Source organism: Trichosurus vulpecula, chromosome X (assembly GCF_011100635.1).
Source record: "Trichosurus vulpecula isolate mTriVul1 chromosome X, mTriVul1.pri, whole genome shotgun sequence".
Lineage (NCBI taxonomy): Eukaryota > Metazoa > Chordata > Mammalia > Diprotodontia > Phalangeridae > Trichosurus > Trichosurus vulpecula.
This window is the reverse complement of record NC_050582.1, coordinates 2,992,998-3,012,326: the sequence shown is the minus strand read 5'-3', so window position 1 is coordinate 3,012,326 and position 19,329 is coordinate 2,992,998. Positions and strand designations below refer to the sequence as shown.

General features: G+C 49.2%; 1 protein-coding gene across 2 annotated transcripts in view; it reads right to left on the bottom strand.

Annotated features, from left to right (window-relative positions):
* AKAP4 (A-kinase anchoring protein 4) overlaps positions 1–19,272 on the bottom strand; it is a 40,089-nt gene extending 20,817 nt beyond the window's left edge. The window contains exons 1-2 of one of the 2 annotated variants that reach the window (XM_036739854.1): positions 19,111–19,155; positions 10,746–10,863 (exon numbers count right to left, since the gene is read on the bottom strand). The gene's annotated coding sequence lies outside the window, so the exon portion shown is untranslated. Of the gene's footprint in view, positions 1–10,745; positions 10,864–19,110 lie in introns of both variants that reach the window. The other variant, XM_036739855.1, reaches the window with a different exon arrangement.
* Between the last annotated feature and the right edge of the window lie 57 nt (positions 19,273–19,329).

Sequence of the window (19,329 nt, the reverse complement as noted above, 5' to 3'; positions counted from 1 at the left end):
GTGGTCAGACACCTGTCAAGACAGTTACCCTGGCTCCCCTGGCTGGAAATTCTGGAGACTAGGGACAGAAATGCAGCTTGGCACCTGGATGGAAGATCCCCAAAGAAGAGAGGGCCAGCCCTGCTTCAGATGTGCTAATTTACCCAGGGGCTCCTCATTCCTGGGAATCAGGCTCTGAAGGGGTAGAGGGTGGGGTGTGGGGAACAGCTGGACTGCCTTGGAGAGGCCTCAGCCTGAGGATCTCAGCAGGACAGAAGTTAGGCTAACCCCAGGGCTCAGCACAATGGGCCAAAGGCCCAGGCAGCTGAAAGGACAGGGAGGGAAATCCAAGGGCGTGGAGCCATTTCTCCTGTGACTGGGCTGCAAGTTGGTGTTTTCCGATCCCCAAAGGGTTAAGGCAGTGCCCTCTGGGCTGGGCCGCTCAGTGGCTGTCTCCTATCCTTTGTGTTCAAAGCCCAGGGACTGAACCTGCTTTGGAGAACCTTTCCAATTCAGTGGCTCTTCTTGCAAAGGAGACCCGTTGGATTCCCTTGTCAACAGGCCAGATACTTCTAACCTGCCTTTCTTAGAGCACAGATAGACCTCAAAGGTAACAAACCTTGCATTTTACAGAGGGGAAAACTGAGGCCCAGGTGGAGGTCTATGCCTTTCCAAATTCACAAGGGTTCTAAAAAGGGGAGGCAGGATTTGAATGGCTATCCTCTGACTCCCATCTGTAAGCAGACCCCAATACCCAAAAGGCCAGGCTTCCAGGCCACCAACTGTCACCCTCTGGGCAGCCAGTTCTTCAAAGATTCTGGAGCACCACGTTGGGGCTGCTGCTGCAGAGGGCAATGAGAGAGGAGGAGGAGGGAGGTTTCCAGCCCTTGGATATTGGGGTGAGGCACATAATGATAATACAGACAAGTTGGTACTATTGAGAATAGTAGGACAGCCCTGGGACCATTGCGAAGATGGCTGCATTAGTACAGAGGATGGAAAGGCTTCATAGAAAAGATGGATGGCATGTGGCTGTGGCCTTGAAAAATGAGGACTTAATTAGGCTGACTGGAGGTGAAGGGCACTCTAGATAGAGTGGGCAGCCGGGGAAAAGGCCCAGAGGTAAGACGTCATGTTGTATAGTTAGGACATGGTCAAAAGTCTAGGCTGCTTAGAGCATAGACTGTATCTAGGGGCAGGGGGGAACATGGATTGTGGCCTCTGGGGCCCATTATAATTGGGCATTTGAGGGTGCCACATTGGGGCAGGGCCCCAACAAATGCTGTGTGTGGATGGCTGCTTTTGCCTCACAAGATTTCAAGCATAGCAAAGTCCAGCTATTTGGGTTTTGTCTCTGTGTATCCCCAGCACTTGGGACAGGGCCTGCTCCAGCCTGGTGCTTTGGAAATGCTTGTTGAACTGAACAGTCTGGGTTGGAGCAGAAGGATCCTTGATGTATCAGCTGGGATCAGGAGACCCCTTCCCCCTGGATTCTATCCTTCTATTAGCTGATCTATGACTGTGGGTAACTGGCTAGAGGAATTAACATAATTTAATCTGCCCAGGGCTAGCCGACCTCGCTGCCTTTGTGTGCTCACTATGGCCTACTCCCCAACGCCCATTTGCCTCCTGCCCGGTAGCTGATCCCTGGGCCTGTGAGCCCCCTCTGACTGGGGGACCAGCATCAGCAGGTACTGAATTCCACAGATATGTTTCTGAACTCCTAACCAAACATTCCGAATGTGCAGTTTTGTCTGGAACGGCTACCCAGGGCCCCAGCAAAGCCCCAAGTCAGACAGCTGCCCCAAGCAGTGAGGCAGCCAGGCTGCAGAATGCCAGCCATGTCCCTGGTTTGTTCCAGCCCTGGGCTCACATGCCTGTCATCCAGTCACAGACTCTCTGAGTGATAAGGACCCCTAAGAACTATTTCTTTTAATCATCCTGAAGTTGGCTATGAATCTCTTACCTCTTCTCTAGGATCCCAAATTAAGTGAAATGACCATATTGAGGTGTCCCATTTCTGCTTAGGTTCTATCCCCTGACATCCATGCTAAATTGACTGTTAGGAAACTCCAGAGGATGATGGGAACCCAGAGCTAAAAGGCAAGAGAGCGTCACCCTGATCACGAGGGCCTGGCCAAAGCAGAGGCCCTCTCCTCCCAGATACCTGGCCCCATCATTATATCAGGAAGGACTTGATCCCTGCCTAGAGTCTTAGCTGTCCAGTGCCCCAGGCCCTGACGTCAGTAGCCACTAACGACCTAACAAAGCTCTTACTCTCCAAAGTGGCCTGTCATCAGAAGGGTATGATTTTATCACTGGAGATGCCAGGAAAAGAAGCTGCTTCACCACCTGATTGGCAGCTGCCCCCAGGGGGTACCTCCTGTACGGCTTGTCTCTACCTATCAGAATGGGGGCTCTTCCGGAGAGCAGGGAGCGGCGGACTTTTACTTGGATCCCCAGGACATGGCCCAGTGCTTGGCACATAATAAGCAAACTCTTCACAAATACTTTTTCTTTATTCATCCTGTCATCTAGTCTAAGCCCCTCCCTTTGCAGATCAGGAAACTGAGGCCCTGTGAAATGAAGTGATAAGGCACAGTCACATAAGTAAAGATTGGCAGAGCTGGGAATGGGAATCTGTAAGACAAGCAGCTGGTGGCCCAGCGAATAGAGCCCTGGGCCTGGAGTCAGGAAGACCTGAGTTCAAATCTGGCCTCAGACACTTGCTAGCTGTGTGACCCTGGGCAAATCACTTCACCTCTGCCTCAGTTTCCCCATCTGTAACCTCTCAGGGTTGTTGAGAAGATCAAATGAGGCATTGGTAAAAAGCACATATCACGGTGCATGGCATACAGTAGTCATATAATCAATGCTTGTTTCCTTCCTTACCTTAGAAGGAAAGGTAGATAAAGAAGATAATGATGGCTGCCACACGCAGTGCTTGGAGGAAGGCGTGCCAGGCACCATATATGGATATCCACATTGAAGGTAAGTGATGCAACCATTATGAGGAGATCAGAAGTCACAGCATCAGAAGTGGGCTGGAAAGGTTCACGGCTCAATTCAAGAGGTTGCAACGTGCGCAGAGGGAATTTCTGGCACAGAGAACACGGGAGTAAGAAGGTAGAAGAGTGCGCCCTTGATTAGGCCAGATGGGCTGAGACAAGCCTGCAGTGTTGGGGAGGGTCTAGTTGAGATTCTTGAAACTCCAAAGCTACCGACTTTGCCCTGGAGGGAGGAGATGTTCAGGACCAAGTTCTCCAGGACTCAATCCACCACCGTCCAGCACCTTCCTCCCTTCTGTGTCCCCTGGACAACAGGCCCAGAAAGAGCTCTCCTGGCTGCCTTAGCCCAGGAAGGCGAGGAGCAGAGCCACACAATGGGATATCATGGGGGGAGCAGGCAGGACAAGGAAGGCAAAATGTTGTTTTAGAGTCTCTCTGAGCAGAGCCAACTGAGGCCGAGGTTGGCAAAAACCTGGCCATGTTCCCCAAACAGGCACCCAAGAATTTACAAGAAGACCAGGAGCCCAGGTGTGGAGGCCAGGCTGCAACACCCACCTATCATGTCACTCCTAAGACTAGGAAGGGAAAGGTCAGCATCTGGATGGGAGATATCTGCCCAAGGAAGAGAAGGAAGCTCCTGCTTCGGATGTGGCAGTCCACCCAGGAGATCTTCCTTCCTGGGAGCTGGGATCCCAGCTGGCAAAGGGCAGGTGTGGGTGGGGGGGTGTTTGATGGGAGGAGAAATTGGCTAGGGGAGGCCTGAGGCTCTCAGCAGAGAGCAGGGTGAGCATCCAGGGACAAATGCCCTTCCAGTTTTCTGGAATAATGGAAAGGGAAATTCAGGTGAACTGGACCATTGCTCCTGGGACTGACTGGGCTACAGTAGCTGCTGCTGCTTTAGACCCTCGAGGCTGGGACACTGAGTGGCTGGCTCTCATCCTTTTTGTTCAGAGCACTCTCTCCCAGGGAGCAGACCATCTTTAGAGAGCATTTCCACTTAAACGTCTATTCTCCTTAATAAGACATTGAATTATCTTTTCAATAGGCCAGATGCTTCCTCGCTAGTTTTCTAGAGATCACTGATTGAAAGTAGAATGGGATCTCAGAGGTCTTCAAGTACAAATCTTTCATTTTACAGAGAGGGAAACTGAGTCCCAGGTGGAAGGTATGTATTCTTCCTAAAGTCAGAAGGGGCAAAAAGAGGAGACAAGATTTGACTATAAACCTGCTGACTCCCAACCCCCAACCCTCTTTGTATTCTACAATACACCCTAGAACACCAGGCTTCCACACTGTCACCCTTTGGCCACGCAGTCATCGTGAATCAAGACCACTTCCTCTGGGCTGCTGTTGCTGTGGGACATGGAGGAGGGAGGTAGGCTTTGAGCCCTTGGGGGCAACAAGGGGGGATATAATCGTCCCATGGTACCCACAGGCCTGCTGGTAATATCTAGCATCATGTGAGAGGCTTATCAAACCTGTAAAAACAGCTGCATTCACACAGAAGGATTGGTTCTATGTTGGTGGTGAAGTCTGAAAAGGCTTCAGAGAGCAGAGGGCATGGGACCTGGGCTTTCAAACCTAGGTGTGACTGAATTGGGCTGATCCACATGGAGTGGGCAGCATGGGCAAAGGCCTGGAGGTGGGAGACCATACTATATGCCAGTCAGGGAATTGCCAGTGGTCCATATAGTTTGGCTAGAACATAGGGAGTACGTGAAGAGGCAGTGTGAAGTTCGAGGGGAGACAGGTTTGAGACAGGCTGAAAGTTTTGGGTTTTGGAGGAGAGAGGGGTATGGGCTAATCACAAGAGAAGAGCTGTTGTGTGGGAGATGGGGAACACTTGGGCTTCTCAGCTCCAGGTAGTGTTAGGGAAAGTCAGACTTGGGATGGGGCCTACTGACAAGGACTCTCCCAGAGAGAAAAACGGGCCATTGAGGAAGCGCCCTGTGCCAGGACAGTTTCAGGCACAGGCTGTGTCACCTGCTTGGCCCTTTTCTCTCTGTGTATCCTTAGCACCTAGGACAGGGCCTGCTGGCACCTGGTAGTAAGCACTTCCAAAATGTTTGTCCAACTGAATCAAGTTGAGTTGGCTTATTGACAGAGGGGAGCTGGGGTCAGGGGATGTGAAAGATGCCTGGCCTTTTCCCCCAGGAAGATTCTATCTGTGAACTCACAGGTCCATTCAGTCTGAAGCTACTGGTAACTAGCTAGAGAAATGAAAGGGAATTCAGTGTTTCCCATTTAGGGAAGCCCCTGCTCTCTGGCCAGGGCTGCCCGACCCCACTGCCTTTGTGAGCTCACCATGGGCTGCTCCCCAGTGACTGAGGGGTCAGGGGCAGAAGCAGGGGCTGAATCCCTGAGTCTGTGAGAGGCCTCCTCTGATTGGGCACTGAATTTCACAGGTCTGTTTCTGCTCTTCAATCCAAAGCATCTAAATACACAGGGTGACACAGACCAATTCCACAGGGCCCCAGAAAAGCCCCAAGTTAGATAGATGCCCTGAGCAGCGAGGCAGCCAGGCTGCAGAATGGCCATCATAGAGCTCAGGCTAGCCATGTGTTGATTTCTCCCCAGGTTGCCTCCAGCATGTCCAAGAAAGCTTTTCATCCTGCAAGATCTGTTCAGCTCTCCAACTCACAGCCTCTGATTGGAGGGCGGAGACCTCTCCTCCCTGAGGCTCCAGGCCGACCCTCTCTTCTTTTCCCGTCCAGCTGCCCTCCTCTGGATGTCTCCATGACGGCCCCCCCCAACCCCTTCCACTTGCCAATTTTGTATGCTGCCTAACCTCATTAGATTGTTAGCTCCTTGAGGGCAGGGACTGTCTTCTGCCTTTGTTTGTAACCCCAATCACTTAGCATGGTGTTTGGCTTTAGGTGCTTAATAAATGTTTGTTGACTGACTGACCGACTGACCAACCGACTGACCGATGTCCTTGGCTTATTTCAGATCTGGGTTAATGTGTTTGTCACAGAATTACTGGGACCTTAGGGGACATCTCTTCTAGTCTATCTCAGACCTGCCTGAGAATCTCCATCTACAGTCCTTGACTGCCCAGATCTGATCATTCAAATTGAAGGTAGGGGGAGATGTGGCTCCTCCTGAGTCAGGCCATCTCCTGAAATCCAGGCTCAATCTGCCCCGGGGCAACATCACAGGAAGTAGGATTTTGAGCTCTCAGAAAAGAGGGCTGAGGGGCATCGTGAGCCCAAGGGCCCTGGTAAGGGTGGTGGCTTCCCTCTCCTTCCAGATTATTGCACAGCCATTTTATGGGGAAGCTACCTCAGCCAGATGATAGCCAGGACCCTGAACCTTAGAGTGATCCTGATGCCACTGGCCTTCCTTCTATCCAAGTCCTCAACATCATTTAGGAAGGACATAATCCTTGTCGAGAAGGGACTTGCCACGCCCCCCACATCAGTTGTCAACAAACCTACAAAGCTGGCACACCTGAGGATTTGGCATAGCAGAGCCCCCCAGACCACTAGCCTTGCTTTCAGCCTGTTTCCAAAGCTACCCTGGGGAGAAGGAAGCTACTCTGCTTCAGCAACCACCCTCAAGGTCCCTGACACACTAAAGTGGCCCAATGTCAAGAAAACATGGGGCATCAGTGGGGTAAGCCATCTGATTGGCTGTTGTACTCCAGCAACCCATGCCCATTTCCTCCATCCTATCTGGGTGGTCTCCCCCAATTAGAACGGGAGCTTAGTGAGAGCCCAGACTGTCAGGCTCCACACAGTGCTTGGCACATAGCAAGCCCTTCAGAAATGCCTTTCTTCCAAGCTTTTAGCTTGACCAAGCCCCACTTTACCAACAGAAAACCAACACCCAGTGATATGAAGTGACAAGGTATAGTCACATAGGAGAAACTTGGCCAACCCGAGGCCTGGGGGTAAGGGAGGCTGGGGAAATGGCACTGATCTCAATGGGGAGGAGGCTCCAGTCAGAGCCCCAAGCAGGCCAAGTCAGTGTAACAAGACAAAAGCAGGCCTAGTCCAATGAGTGGAAAAGGAGAGCCAAGTAGCCTAGCCATTCTGCCTGAGACCGGGATGCCCCCTCCTCCCAGTGAAGGCAGTGCCCCTGAGGTTGGGACACTGGAATGGCTGGCTCCCATCCTTATTCCAAACCGCACTGTCCTGGGGACCAGACTATCTTTGGAGAACATTTCCATTTCAGCGTTTATTCTCCCTAATAGGACACATTTGATTCTCTTTTCAATAGGGCAGAGACTTCCAACCTGCTCTTAAAACCAGGATCAAAGAGAGTAGAATGGGATTTCAGAGATCTAGGGAAAACCTTGCATTTGACAAATGGGGAAACTGAGTCCCAAAGTCACAAGGGTTACAAAAAGAGGACTCAGGATTTAAACATATTCCCTCTGACTCCTAACTCTCGCTTTTCTTTGGATTCCACCATGACAACATCACCATAGAATTCTAAGCTTCCAGGGCTAACACCTGTTACCCTCCAGACATTCAAAGGTTCTGGAGCACCTCTTCTGGGCTGAAATTAAAGTGATGAAGGAGGTGGGGTCCCAGAGCCCTCGGATGTCTGGGTGAGAGACATGGTGGATGGTTCTACAGTACAGACACAGATGTAATATTTGGATTCACGTGAATGTCCTATAAAGGTTGGGAAAACAGCATTAGAATAGAAGGAAAGGTTTTACGTGGGCAGTAAAATCAGGAAAGGCTTCATAGGGGAGACAGTATGTTACCGGGGCCTTTAAACACAGGCAGGATTTAATCCAGGGGGTTACAGAAGAGTCGGACACGACTGAACGACAAGGATTTAACTGAGGTGATGGAGTGGGCAGCATGGGCAAGGCCCAGAGGTAGGAAACAATACTGTCGTAGGGAAACTGTTTAGAACGTAGGGGTACATGATAGGGCAGAGTGTCAGCCAGGGAGGGTGATAGGGAGTGAAGCCAGATTTTAGGCTCTGGGCTGAGGACCAGAGGGATGAGGGAGAGGAAATGCTTGGGCCTGGCACCCTATCCACTGTGCCACCCAGCTGCCCTAAGTAGTTATATAGCTAGCTTAATTATACTTATTTTAGTTGAAGCACCTGGTGGGACCCCTCCACCCAGCTCACTAGACAGGTCCTTCGGAGAACACGTTCCAGGCATTCTGTGAGTCTGCATCCTAGGGGATCCCCTACCAGGCTGTTTATCTTAATTGTCAGTGAGGATACATATGGTTCAAAACAAAGGGACAGAAAGAAAAAGCAACAAAACACTGCCCCTCTAAACTTGGGCCATGGTCTCCCACATTCAGTGGAAGAGTGAACACAGGTGGGGAACGTAGATGGAGTAAGCATGTATTAAGCAAGCATGCTTTCTAGGCGCTGAGCTGAACTATGGAGGGCCACACATGCAAAGAACACATGTGACTGGAGCACACATGTGGAGAGGAGAACATGGGTGGGGCCAGGAGGCGTGTGGAGAAGGCAAGTGATAACTGCTGAGGCTCAGTGGCCTCTGAAAAATGGTCCTTTTCAGCTCTGTGACCTATTGTTTTTCAGTCGCATCCGACTCTCTGTGACCCCACTGGAGGTTTTCTTGGCAGAGATACTGGAGTGGTTTGCCATTTCTTTCTCCAGCTCATTTGACAGATGAGGAAACTGAGGCCAACAGGGTGAAGGGACATTCCTAAGGTCACATGGCTAGTGTCGGAGGCCAGGTTTGAGCTTAGGAAGATGAGTCTTCCTGACTCCAGGTCTGGCGTTCTGTGCACTATGGTGCTGCCTAGCTGGGATTGGGGCCCTCAGAGAGGCCTGGCCCCTTCCCCCTGCAAGATTCTAAACTTCTGTGAGGTCATAGGTCCATTCAGTCTGTGGCTATTTGTAACTGACTAGAGAAAAGTGAATTCAATAGCTACGACTGGGGAAGCCCCACGCTCTCTGACCTCACTAACCATCGACTGCTCCCAGTGACCATTTGCCTCCTGCCTGGTAACTGAGGGGCAGGGGAGCAAGTAGAGGCTGAATCCCTGAGCCTGTGAGCCCCCTCTGATTTGAATTCCACAGATTTCTCTTTATCATCCATTCCAAAAGCTGTGAATCCAGAGGGTCACATAGTGTAGGTACCCAGGGCCTCAGCAAAGCCCCATGTTAGCCAGGCTGCAGAATGCCAGTCATATCCCTCGCTTGTTCCAGCAGGGGGTTCATGTTCCTATCACTGAGTCAAAGACTTTCTGGGTGGTAAGGGACCTGAGGGGCCATCTAGTCTATCCGCAATCTGCCTGTCTTCAACACCTCCTCTGCCGGAGTCCTCCTGCCTTTGCTCTCCTAGTTAGTAGTTATCTCCCAACACCCGGGTGATATATGCCCACGAGCAGCTTTACAGGATAATGGGAATCTAGATTGAAAGCCGAATGGGAGCTTAGTGCCATCCTGACCACAAGAACCTGGACATAGCGGCAGCAGCCTTTTAGCCCAGGTCCCACTGCCAACTTAGAGGAACCAATCTCCTTGTAAAAGAGGCCTACCATTCCTGCCATCACCAGCCCTTACTGTCCACTAACTGCCATCTGCTGAGGGCGAGACAGGAGGTACGTACCAAGTTGAGCAAAGCACTGCCACCATCTCCTTGCAGGCAATCCAGTACGCTGAGCCCTTCTTTTAGCCCTGCCTCCTCCCTCCCTTCTGCCTAGTCTGCAGAGCAACAGGCTTGGCAGGTGTCAGACCCCAGCCTCCTCCCCCACACTGAGGATGGGTGCCTATTTGGGGTATGTGGCCCTGCTTGTAGCCTGGTCCCCAAAGACAACAAAGTGAGGCACCCCTCCCCGGTGGAGCTGTGACCCTCAAATGCCCTTCAGGGTGCTGTAGGCGCCATCTGTTCACCTCCCGCTAAAGGCCCGCCTAAGAAAGCTCCCACCCCCCCCAAAGTCCTGGCCACTATCAAATGGCCCCAACATGGAAAGAGGGATGGTTTTGTCACTGAAGACAACAGGAAAGAAGATGCTTTAGTGTGTGTGTGACTATTTTTCTTCTGGCCGCCTTGTCCTCTTTACGTCTGCCCTGCAGCTGAGACCTCCCATGTGAGGGGTTCCCCCTTTTGCAGTGCGAGCTCCATGAGAGCCCAGACTGGCTTCCTTTTCTCTCTGCATCCCCAGGGCTTGGAACGGTGCTTGGCACTAACACCCTTCAGAAATACTTTCTCCTCCATTCAGTCCTTCATCTAGTCTAAGCCTCTCACTTTATGGATAAGGAAACTGAGGCCCAGTGAAATGAAGGGGCAAAACACAGTCATATAAGTAGAAACTGGCCAAGCCCCAGGTCATGTGACTCCATAGTCACTGGTCTCATCACATTTCATAAATCTACAGGAGATGTAAAGAAAAGGCTTCACTCAGTAACAAAGGTTGACAAAATATGGTGTGCCCAATACTCCCATAAGCCCTCATTTGAGCCTCATAACCATCCTATGGCGAGGTCCTACAGTACTATGGTATTTTTAAAAATGGGATAGCTGAGGCTTAGAAAGGGAAAGAGCAAAGACCTTCCTAATATCAGACTGTTAGACTACAATTTATGACATTTGACATTGAACATAAAGCAACTCAAGAGGTAGAAAGGTGGGTCCATCCCAAGCAGTGAACAGAATGGGCAGTGGTGTGGAGGTGGGAAAATGCAGGTAATCCAGTTTGCTTGAATGTGGAGGGAGTGTTGTGAGATGGCTTGGGATGATGCCAGAGGCAATACCACTTTGGGGAGGGTTGAGTTAAGCTACTTCAAGCAGGAGAAAGCCAAGCTTGCCTGGGAGGGAGGTGGTATTCAGGACAGAGTTCCCCAGGCCTGAGTCCTCCAACTTTCAGCACCTTCCTTCTGTGCCCACTGGAAGTAGGTCCAGGGAGAGGTCTCAGGGCTGCCTGAGCTGTGGAGAGCAAGGAGCAGAGACACACAATAGGTCAACATAGTGTATCCCCAGGTCTGAGAGACCATAGGTCAAGGAAAGAGAAAGTCATTTGGGGATTTTCTATTCCAAGAAGAGCCAACTGAGGCCGAGGTTGGCAAAGACTGGCCATGTTCCCCAAACAGGCACCCAGAATTCACAAGACCACCAGAAGCCCAGGTGTGGAGGCCAGGCTGTGACACCCACCTATCATGTCATTCTTAAGACTAGGAAGGGAAAGGTCAGCATCTGGATGGGAGATACCTGCCTGAGGAAGAGAGGGAAACTACTGCTTCAGATGTGGCAGTCCACCCAGGGGATGTTGGATCCCAGCTGGCAAAGGGCAGGTGTGGGTGGGGGGTGTTTGTAGGGGAGAAAGAATTGGCTAGGGGAGGCCTGAGGCAATTGGTTCTGCTTTGGGGCAACTTTATTGCTTTGGGCCTTTCCCCTGCCATCCAAGCTCAATTTTCATCAAGCGAGAAAGGAGCCCTGGGAATAGCAGCCTCCTTCCTGCCCCTTTTATTAGCGATGCTTCAATTTGATGGTCACAGCTATGTTAAGAGGGAGAAGGCACCTGCCATCCTTGTCATTACCAACACTAGCAACTAACTGCCTCCTAGGGGGTGGGTGAAGTGGTGAGGGGCCTTCATCGGGAGACAGGAGTGGCATGTGTCTCTCTGGCCCATTAACCATTGCTATAGAGGTGGCCCAGGTTTCTAAGACCAGAAGGCCTGGGACTACCAACCATGAGAGCACCGACCTTGCTTCAATCTGGATCTGGTTCCCCCAGTCATGGTAGGGCATAATACTTGTAGAAAATGGTATCTGCACCACCACCTGCCACCTACAGCTGGGATCAGGCAAGCCTTTATTAAAGAAATGGGCTTTCAAGGAACACAGAGGAACTAAACGGGTGACAAAGTAGGTGGAAGATCTCATAGGCAGGGAGAACAGAGCATGCAAAGGTCTGAATGGTGTGAAACAAGCCTGGAACGATGTAGATGGTGATGCCACATTTATAGACAAATGCATATGCTACCTTTGATGGAGGAGATGGTGAGGCCTCCTTTGAAACTCTGACGTCCCTTCCCAGCTTTGTCACTTCCCCTCTGGGCCTCAGTTACTGGTCTGGAAAATAAAGCTGGTGGGTTGGCTGACCTCTGACCCAAGCATTCCTAGAATCTGAGGCTCTGCACAGCCCACTTCTCAGGCCATGTTGCCAATGCTTCTGGGGCTTCACCAGAGCCACCTTTCTAGCTTTGTCTTGCCTCACATACACCATGAACTAGGAACCCTTGAAACCCCCCTTAGTATTCTCGGCCCTCGGCAAGAGGATACCTGGCTTCAGATTCTACCTGTGCCTCTTGCTGGTTGACTGTGGACAGTGTACTGCCCCTCTCCGAGTCTTACTTTGTTCAGCTGCAAAATGGGTGATAACACCGCCCAGGCGGTTGCTGGGAAATGACTTTGTCAACTTTAAGGCCTTATTGAAATCCAAGGCAAAAATCAAGGCATTCAGGGTCTCCCATGGGCAAAGGTGTGGGGCTACAAAGATGGAGACAAAGCGTCTCCTGTTGCCCTGGGGAAGGGAGGGAGCCTAATATGTGCCCCCCATTAAAGTGGCATTGTTAGCAGCTACATCCCTTTTATGGCTTCAGTGCCCTTGATCTACTTTAGGAGACTCTTTCTCTTCTGAGAGATTAACCCAGTCGTATGGGTTTTTGTAACTGCATCATAAATTTTTGAGGAACACCATCCCTGTCCTAGGACATTTTTCATATAACCTAAAGCAACACTAACCAGATGGAAGCAGGGCTCATTTCAAGACAAAAGAAGTACCCTTTTAACAATGGCTCGCCAAAGGAATGTCATTTGTCAGATTCTGGACCTCGATCTGGGGGTCTCAGTATCATGTAGACCATGGCCCAGTAAGCTTTGTTATGGTAGAGCAGCATTCAACAACCTTCAGTGGTCCCCTGTTGTTTCTAAGACATGAACATGTCAAGCCCTCAGCCTGCCCTTTAAGGCTCTTCTCAGCCTGGCTTCCACATCCATTTCTAGCCTGATTTCCCATCACCACCAATTCTCACCCAGTATATACCAACCAACCCAGCCTGCCCACTCTTTGTACTCCATGTCTGGAAGGCAGTCTCCCCCTTACCTTGGCTTTACAGGTCCATTATCTTCAAAGCTCAGTTTAAGGCTCGCCGCCCTCTGGAAGGCACGGGCCCCAGTTGCTTGTACTTGCCCTTAAATAATTTCCTTATACCAGAAGGTTCCAGGAGGGGCACTGTTTCCTAGCACATGGAAGGCCTGAGTCTGTGGGTTCCCTCTTCAGTCCCACCTGCCAGCACCCTAGAATCCCCCTGGCCTCCAGCAGAACAGGGTCTGAGTGTCTGAGGGGGAAAGCTGTGGGCAGAACAGGAAAGGGCCCCAGGCTGCCTTCTGAGAGGGGTCAAGGCTCGTGTGTTCTTGCCCCATCTGGTGGCTTCAGCTGTAAAGTCATTCATGGCCTAGCTCTGAATTGCTGGGCATCACCCAACTGCCTGGCATGAGAGGCAGAGAATGAGGCTGAGACACAGACCAACAATCAAATTCTTAATCAACTATCGAGAAACTAGTGTGAGGCCAGACCCCATCACCTCTCAGCTGTACCAGCTTCCTCCTTGGTCTCCCTCCCCCTACTCCTTTCTGTCTCCTTTCTATCCCCAGCCAGAAGCTGAAGTCCTACTCCTCACGCCCAGATGTGGCCATGTCACTCCTTCATTCTAATACCTCTGACATAAAAGAGAAAGTCTTCATCCTGCACTACTACTAGCTGTGTGCATTGGCTCAGGCCAGCCCCCATGCCCATGCCCACTCTCCCTACTGCCTGAGGAGTCCTTTTCTTCCAGGCCTAGCTCCAGGGTCCTTTCTACTATACATACAGGCTTCTGGAATGCCTCCAGCTGAAAGGATGCTCCCCGAGAGCCATTTGACTCTCTGCTTAGCCTCTAGCACTTAGCCTCCACAGCCATCAGGCTCCTTGGTGTTCACATCCAAATCTATCCCAGGGAAATGTAAGGAAGTCAAAAGAAAGAGGCGCCATTCTTAATGTTGAGATTCCTAGCATGTGACACAATGCCTTGTGCATATTACACACTAGGGATGAATGCTTGACATTATAGAGGACAGAAGCAAGGAGAGGCCACAGTTCCCACTACAGTCTAACTAGGGAGACATTAATTGCCAAGTAGATTATAAACACCTGGATTCTCCAGCAGAGGAAAAACATGTGCGGGAAGTTTTCAAAGGAAGAAACCCAAAGTATTAATAGCCAGATGGAAAAGTTAGCTCCAAATTGCTATTAATTAGAGAAATGAAAATTAAGACAATCCTAGAGTTCCCCCTCACCCCTGTCAGAGATGGCCAAAGAGAGGGCAAATGCCAATTGTTGAAGGGCCCATGAGGAAACAGGCCCACATTCATTGTCTTGGTCTAGGCATTCTGGAGAACATTCCAGACAGTGGATAGGTAGCCTTTGAGGCAGCAGTATTACTATGAGGCCTAGTGGTAGGCCTAACTAACCCCCCTCCCCCAAAATAAGGTCAAAGGAGGAGGAAAAGTATGTATATGTATAAAAATATACCAATTTATTTTTATAGTGGCAAAGACCTGGAAATAAATTGGAGAACGGGTGAGAAATTATAGTATATGAGTGTAATGGAATATTATACCAGGATAGTGGATAGAAGGCTGGGTTTGGGGTCAGGAAGACCTCAGTTTGAATCTCTTAGATAATATGCATGACCCTGGGCAAATCACTTAGCATCTTACCCTCAGTTTCCTCGTCTGTTAAAATATAATTATAATACATGATATAAAAATATAAAATAATCAACAATACCACCTACCTCACAGTATTACTGTAAGGATCAAATGAAATAATCTATATAAATCACTCTGTAAACTTTAAAGCTAGCCGTTATCACATCACAAAAAATGACATAAATGGTATCCCAGAAACCTGAAGTGATGTGGAGTGAAGTAAGCAGAACCAGGAGAACCAATTATACAAGAACATTGTAAAGACAACTGGAAAAGATGAGAATGCCCATGAGTTTAAGGATCAACCATTCCCCAGAACTGATGACATTTGCTGCCAGCCTCTTGGCAGAGGAGCAAGGCACTCAGGATGCAGAATCAAACAGCCATTTTCAGCCACAGCCAATGTGGGAATTTGTTTGAATTGAGGATATATATACTTGTTGCAAGGGCTTTTATTTTCTTTTCCCAGTAGCAGTATGAGAGGGCAAAGGATAGGGATAGGGTAGCAAAGAGAAAAAGGAAAAAAACAACTAGCATTTTTATACATCACTCATTTGTTCCTCATAAAAGTACTAGGATTATCTCCATTTTTACAAAATAAATGGCCTACCCGAGGTCATACAGATGGTGACTTAGCAACTGGAGTAGTGGACAGAGAGCTGGAGTTGGAATCAGGAAGACTTGAGTTCAAATCCCGTCTCAGACACATTTGCTGTGAGACCCTGGGCAAAGTCACTTCACCTACAGCAGCCTTACTTTCTTTATCTGTAAAATGGGGATGATAATTATAGCACCTACCTCTCCCAGCTTTTGTGAGGATCCAATGATACAGTATTTGTAAAGCACCATATGAAGGTCATCATTGGCAACATTCCAACCTAGCCCTTCCTGCCTTCAAGTCCAGCACTATACCTAGAACACTGCCCATCTACTTAAGGGAATGGAGAAGAGGATCACTTTCAAAATGTCTTTTCAATCAGTAAAAGTCATCCCCCAAGCGAGAATGGAAAAAGAACTGCATGTTTCAGACCTGTAGCGAAGCAAAACACATTTCCCCAAGTGTCCGGCCCCAAAGAAGAGGGCATGTCCTTTACCTCTCTACCCAGCAGCCCTCGGTCACCAGTCCTGATCAGGATTCTTTGTGTCCACCCTGCTGGCCCGCTCTGCACTTCTCATGGCACGACAGCATTCCAGCATATTCACATACCCTAACTTAGTAGCCAGTCCCCAATTGATGGGCATCTGCTCCGATTCACATTCTTTGTCACCTCTGAAAGCTACAAATATTTTTGTATATTCTTCTTTCGTTTATTTTGCTTCTGCTTAATCTTTCCCTTAATCCACTCTCCAAGTCCCCTGATCCTTCCTTGTTCCCTATCCTTCCTATCTCCTTGTGGAGTGAAATATATTTCTGTACTTAACTGTGTGTGTGTGTGTGTGTGTGTGTTTTTTCCTTCATCCTTTGACCAGATGAAAGTGAAGTTCAGGCATCAGTCATTCCCCCCACTTCCTCCCCAAGCACCCCAATTGTGTAAGCTAACTTTCCCTAATATTACTCTTTGGTCCCCAGCCCTCTTTCCTTCCCTTTGCATCTTTTTTTCAAAATGCAGATATGACATCTCTTCCTAGGCCTCCTGTAGACTTTGACCCCCTCTGTGAAGAAGCATTTCTTCCTATTTCAACGTAAATAGTTTATCCTTGTTTCGGATTTTGTTTAGTCCTCCGATTCAGCTTGACCTTTTCACCCCTGCCCTTGACCTTCAGAGTTCTGGTCTTTTCATCAGGGATGCGTGGAAGTACTGGATTTCATTCGAGACTCATTTTCCCTATTACCTCCAGGACCCAAATCCTCTGTAAGTGAACTCCCTCACACTTTTTTGTCTTCAGCATTTCTATGTGCCCTGTGGGCCGGGGATACCAGCCTCCTGGCTGTTTCTCACACGTAACATACGATCTCTATCTTGACCACTCAGAGACAGCTAGAGAACATTGGGCCTGGAGTCAAGAAGACCCAAGTTTGAATTCAATCACTTACTGGCTCTATCATGCTGGACAAGTCACTTCTTTCTGCCTCGGTGTCCTCAACTGGAAAATGAGGATCATAACAGGAGCTACCTCCTAGGGTTGTTATGATCAAAAATGAGACCTCTGTAAAGCACTTACCAGTGCCTGGAACACAGCAGGAACTTAATAAGTGCTCATCTTCTGCCTTCCTTTCTCCCTCCAACTCCATGTCTTTAGAGCAGCTGCCTCCCTTTCCCAGAATGCTCTCTTCTCACCTGTACTTCCTAGTTTCCCTGGCTTCCTTTAAGACTCAGCTCCAATCCCTTCTAGCGTAGGAGGATCTTTCTGGGTCCCCCACATGGCTAGTCCCTCCCTGAATTTCCACTTACACTGTATATATCTCATATGCATATAGTTATGTGTTGTCTCCCTCCAGGCAGGAGATGCCTTTGCCTTGATTTGTATCCCTAGCACTTAGCACAGTGCCTGGCACACAGTAGGCACTTATAGTGTGCTGACTGAAAAGTTATGTAAGACACAAGAGTTTAATAATCCAAGATACACCCACACAAGTGTTGAAGAAAGGAAAGATTACTGTGGGTGATTATAGTCGGGGAAAGTTTCCCACAAGTGAGATTTGTCCTTAAAAAAAGAATTAGATGGAACATTAAAGTAGGAACCGACAAATATGGAGCCTGTTTCTATCTCTGCCAATTACTAAGTGATTTGGGGTAAGTAAATGAAATGCTATGTGCCTCCATTTCTCTGAGGCTGTAAGGCAAGGATAGGGAATAACTTTCCTATCTGGAATCCTAGATGTAGAGCAGGAAAGCACCTTAATGGTCACTATGCTAACGCCATAACTTTACAAAGGAGGAAACCGAGGAACGGAAAGGGGAAGTCATTTGCTCAAAGTTACACAGGGGATAAGTGTCAAAGGCAGTATCTGAACCCAGGATCTCAGACTTCAAATCCAATGCTCTTCCATTGTAATAGAAGGGAGCTCCCCCCCACCCCCCCAAAAAAAGGAATGAAGAAAGCAAAAAAAAACTTGCTTTCATCTTTTAGAAAAAGAAACATAAAGCATCTAGCTTAGTTTTTATATTAAAAATAAGTGCATGGAAACTTTAAGCTATCTCACAAATAATAAAAAGTTTCACAGTTTTGTATTCTGGCCAGGAAAGGGAGCAAAAAAAAAAAACGCAGAGAAGGGGAAGGGCAATATAAGACCCCCTTTCATCATGGCCCACTGAGCTCTCATTAGCTGCTAGCAGTAGAGAACTGTCCTTTTCTGTCCTTTTCTGTCCTTTTCAACACTTAAAGCTGATTGTAGAAATAAGATGTGTTTGCTCATGGAATTCAGAAGCTTCTTAGTGAAAGAATGGTTTAGGATTTTAGAATTTCCTTAGAAGCCCAGCAAACCAAGCCTAAAATGGTCTGTCTCTAGGATCTCAGCTGAGAGTTGCCTGAGAGTGCTAACAACTTCCAGAAGCTCGAGTTAACGCCCACAGTATGATATGAAGCCTTGCTCTTGGAGAGATCCCGGCAGCCTCTGTCCACAGTACAGATGGTGCAGAATGTCTGGATAGAAACGAAAGCTCAGAAGCAGAGACCATTTGAGACCAGAATCCCCACTTTTCCTTGAAGATATTTAGTGAGAAGGTATACACACAATCAAAATACCTGCTCTTGGGTTTCATCTCTCTCTTAGAACTGAATGTTCCAGTGACTGATCCTAAGTTTCCTCACTGGCAATATGTGAATTTGAAACCAAAGGAATGACTAACAGGGGAATGAAGGAGGCAAGAGGAAGACAGGGGAATATGGGTGGTGGAGGCTTTTCAAAGCTAAAATTGGGAGAATTCTTGAGGTTATCTAGTCCAACGTTCTAATTCTACTGATGCTCACTGAGGTCCACAGAAAGTCAGGGACTTGGTCAAGGTCACCCCTTTTAACATTTTAGGGCCACATCAGAGGCTTATCCTACCTAGTCTCTCCAGGCATTAGGGGCACAGACTGGTGTTGAGCCTCTGACCTCAGGCACTTATTGGGTGACTCTGGGCAAGTCATTTAACCAGTCTACCTCAGTTTTTTCATCTGAAAAATTAAGATAATGTAGCACCTAAACTCCTAGGGTTGTGATGATCAAACAAGATGTTTGCAAAAGGCTCAGCACAGTGCCTGGCACATAGCGAACTCCTTTCACCATTGAAGAGAACGGGCAACACAGAGCCAAAGTACCGGAGCCCCTCACAGAAAGGGGGCCAATCCGAAAATGCCCGAGTCTGGAACGTTCTGCTTCTGATACAAAACCCAAGGGCAGGACAGGGAGACCCATCCAATGCGCTCAGTTGCATCCCAACCTCCCTCGCGGAAGCTGCCCGGCGGCGGCCTACAAGACGCTGCAGTCCCACTTACTTGTACAACCCTGGCTGCGGGAGGCCTCCGGGAAGCAAGCCCACGCCGGTGCCGGTGCCGGTGCCGGTACCGCTCCGGGCTGCCGGAGCAGCCGGACTGCCAGAGCCCGAGCCTGCAAGTGTCATTTAAATGACGCCCCACCCCCTCGCCCACGCTCGCCCCCGCCCAGGGTGCTTCGCCTTCCCGTGACGCTCGCTGGGGACGCCCCTTGCGGCTCAC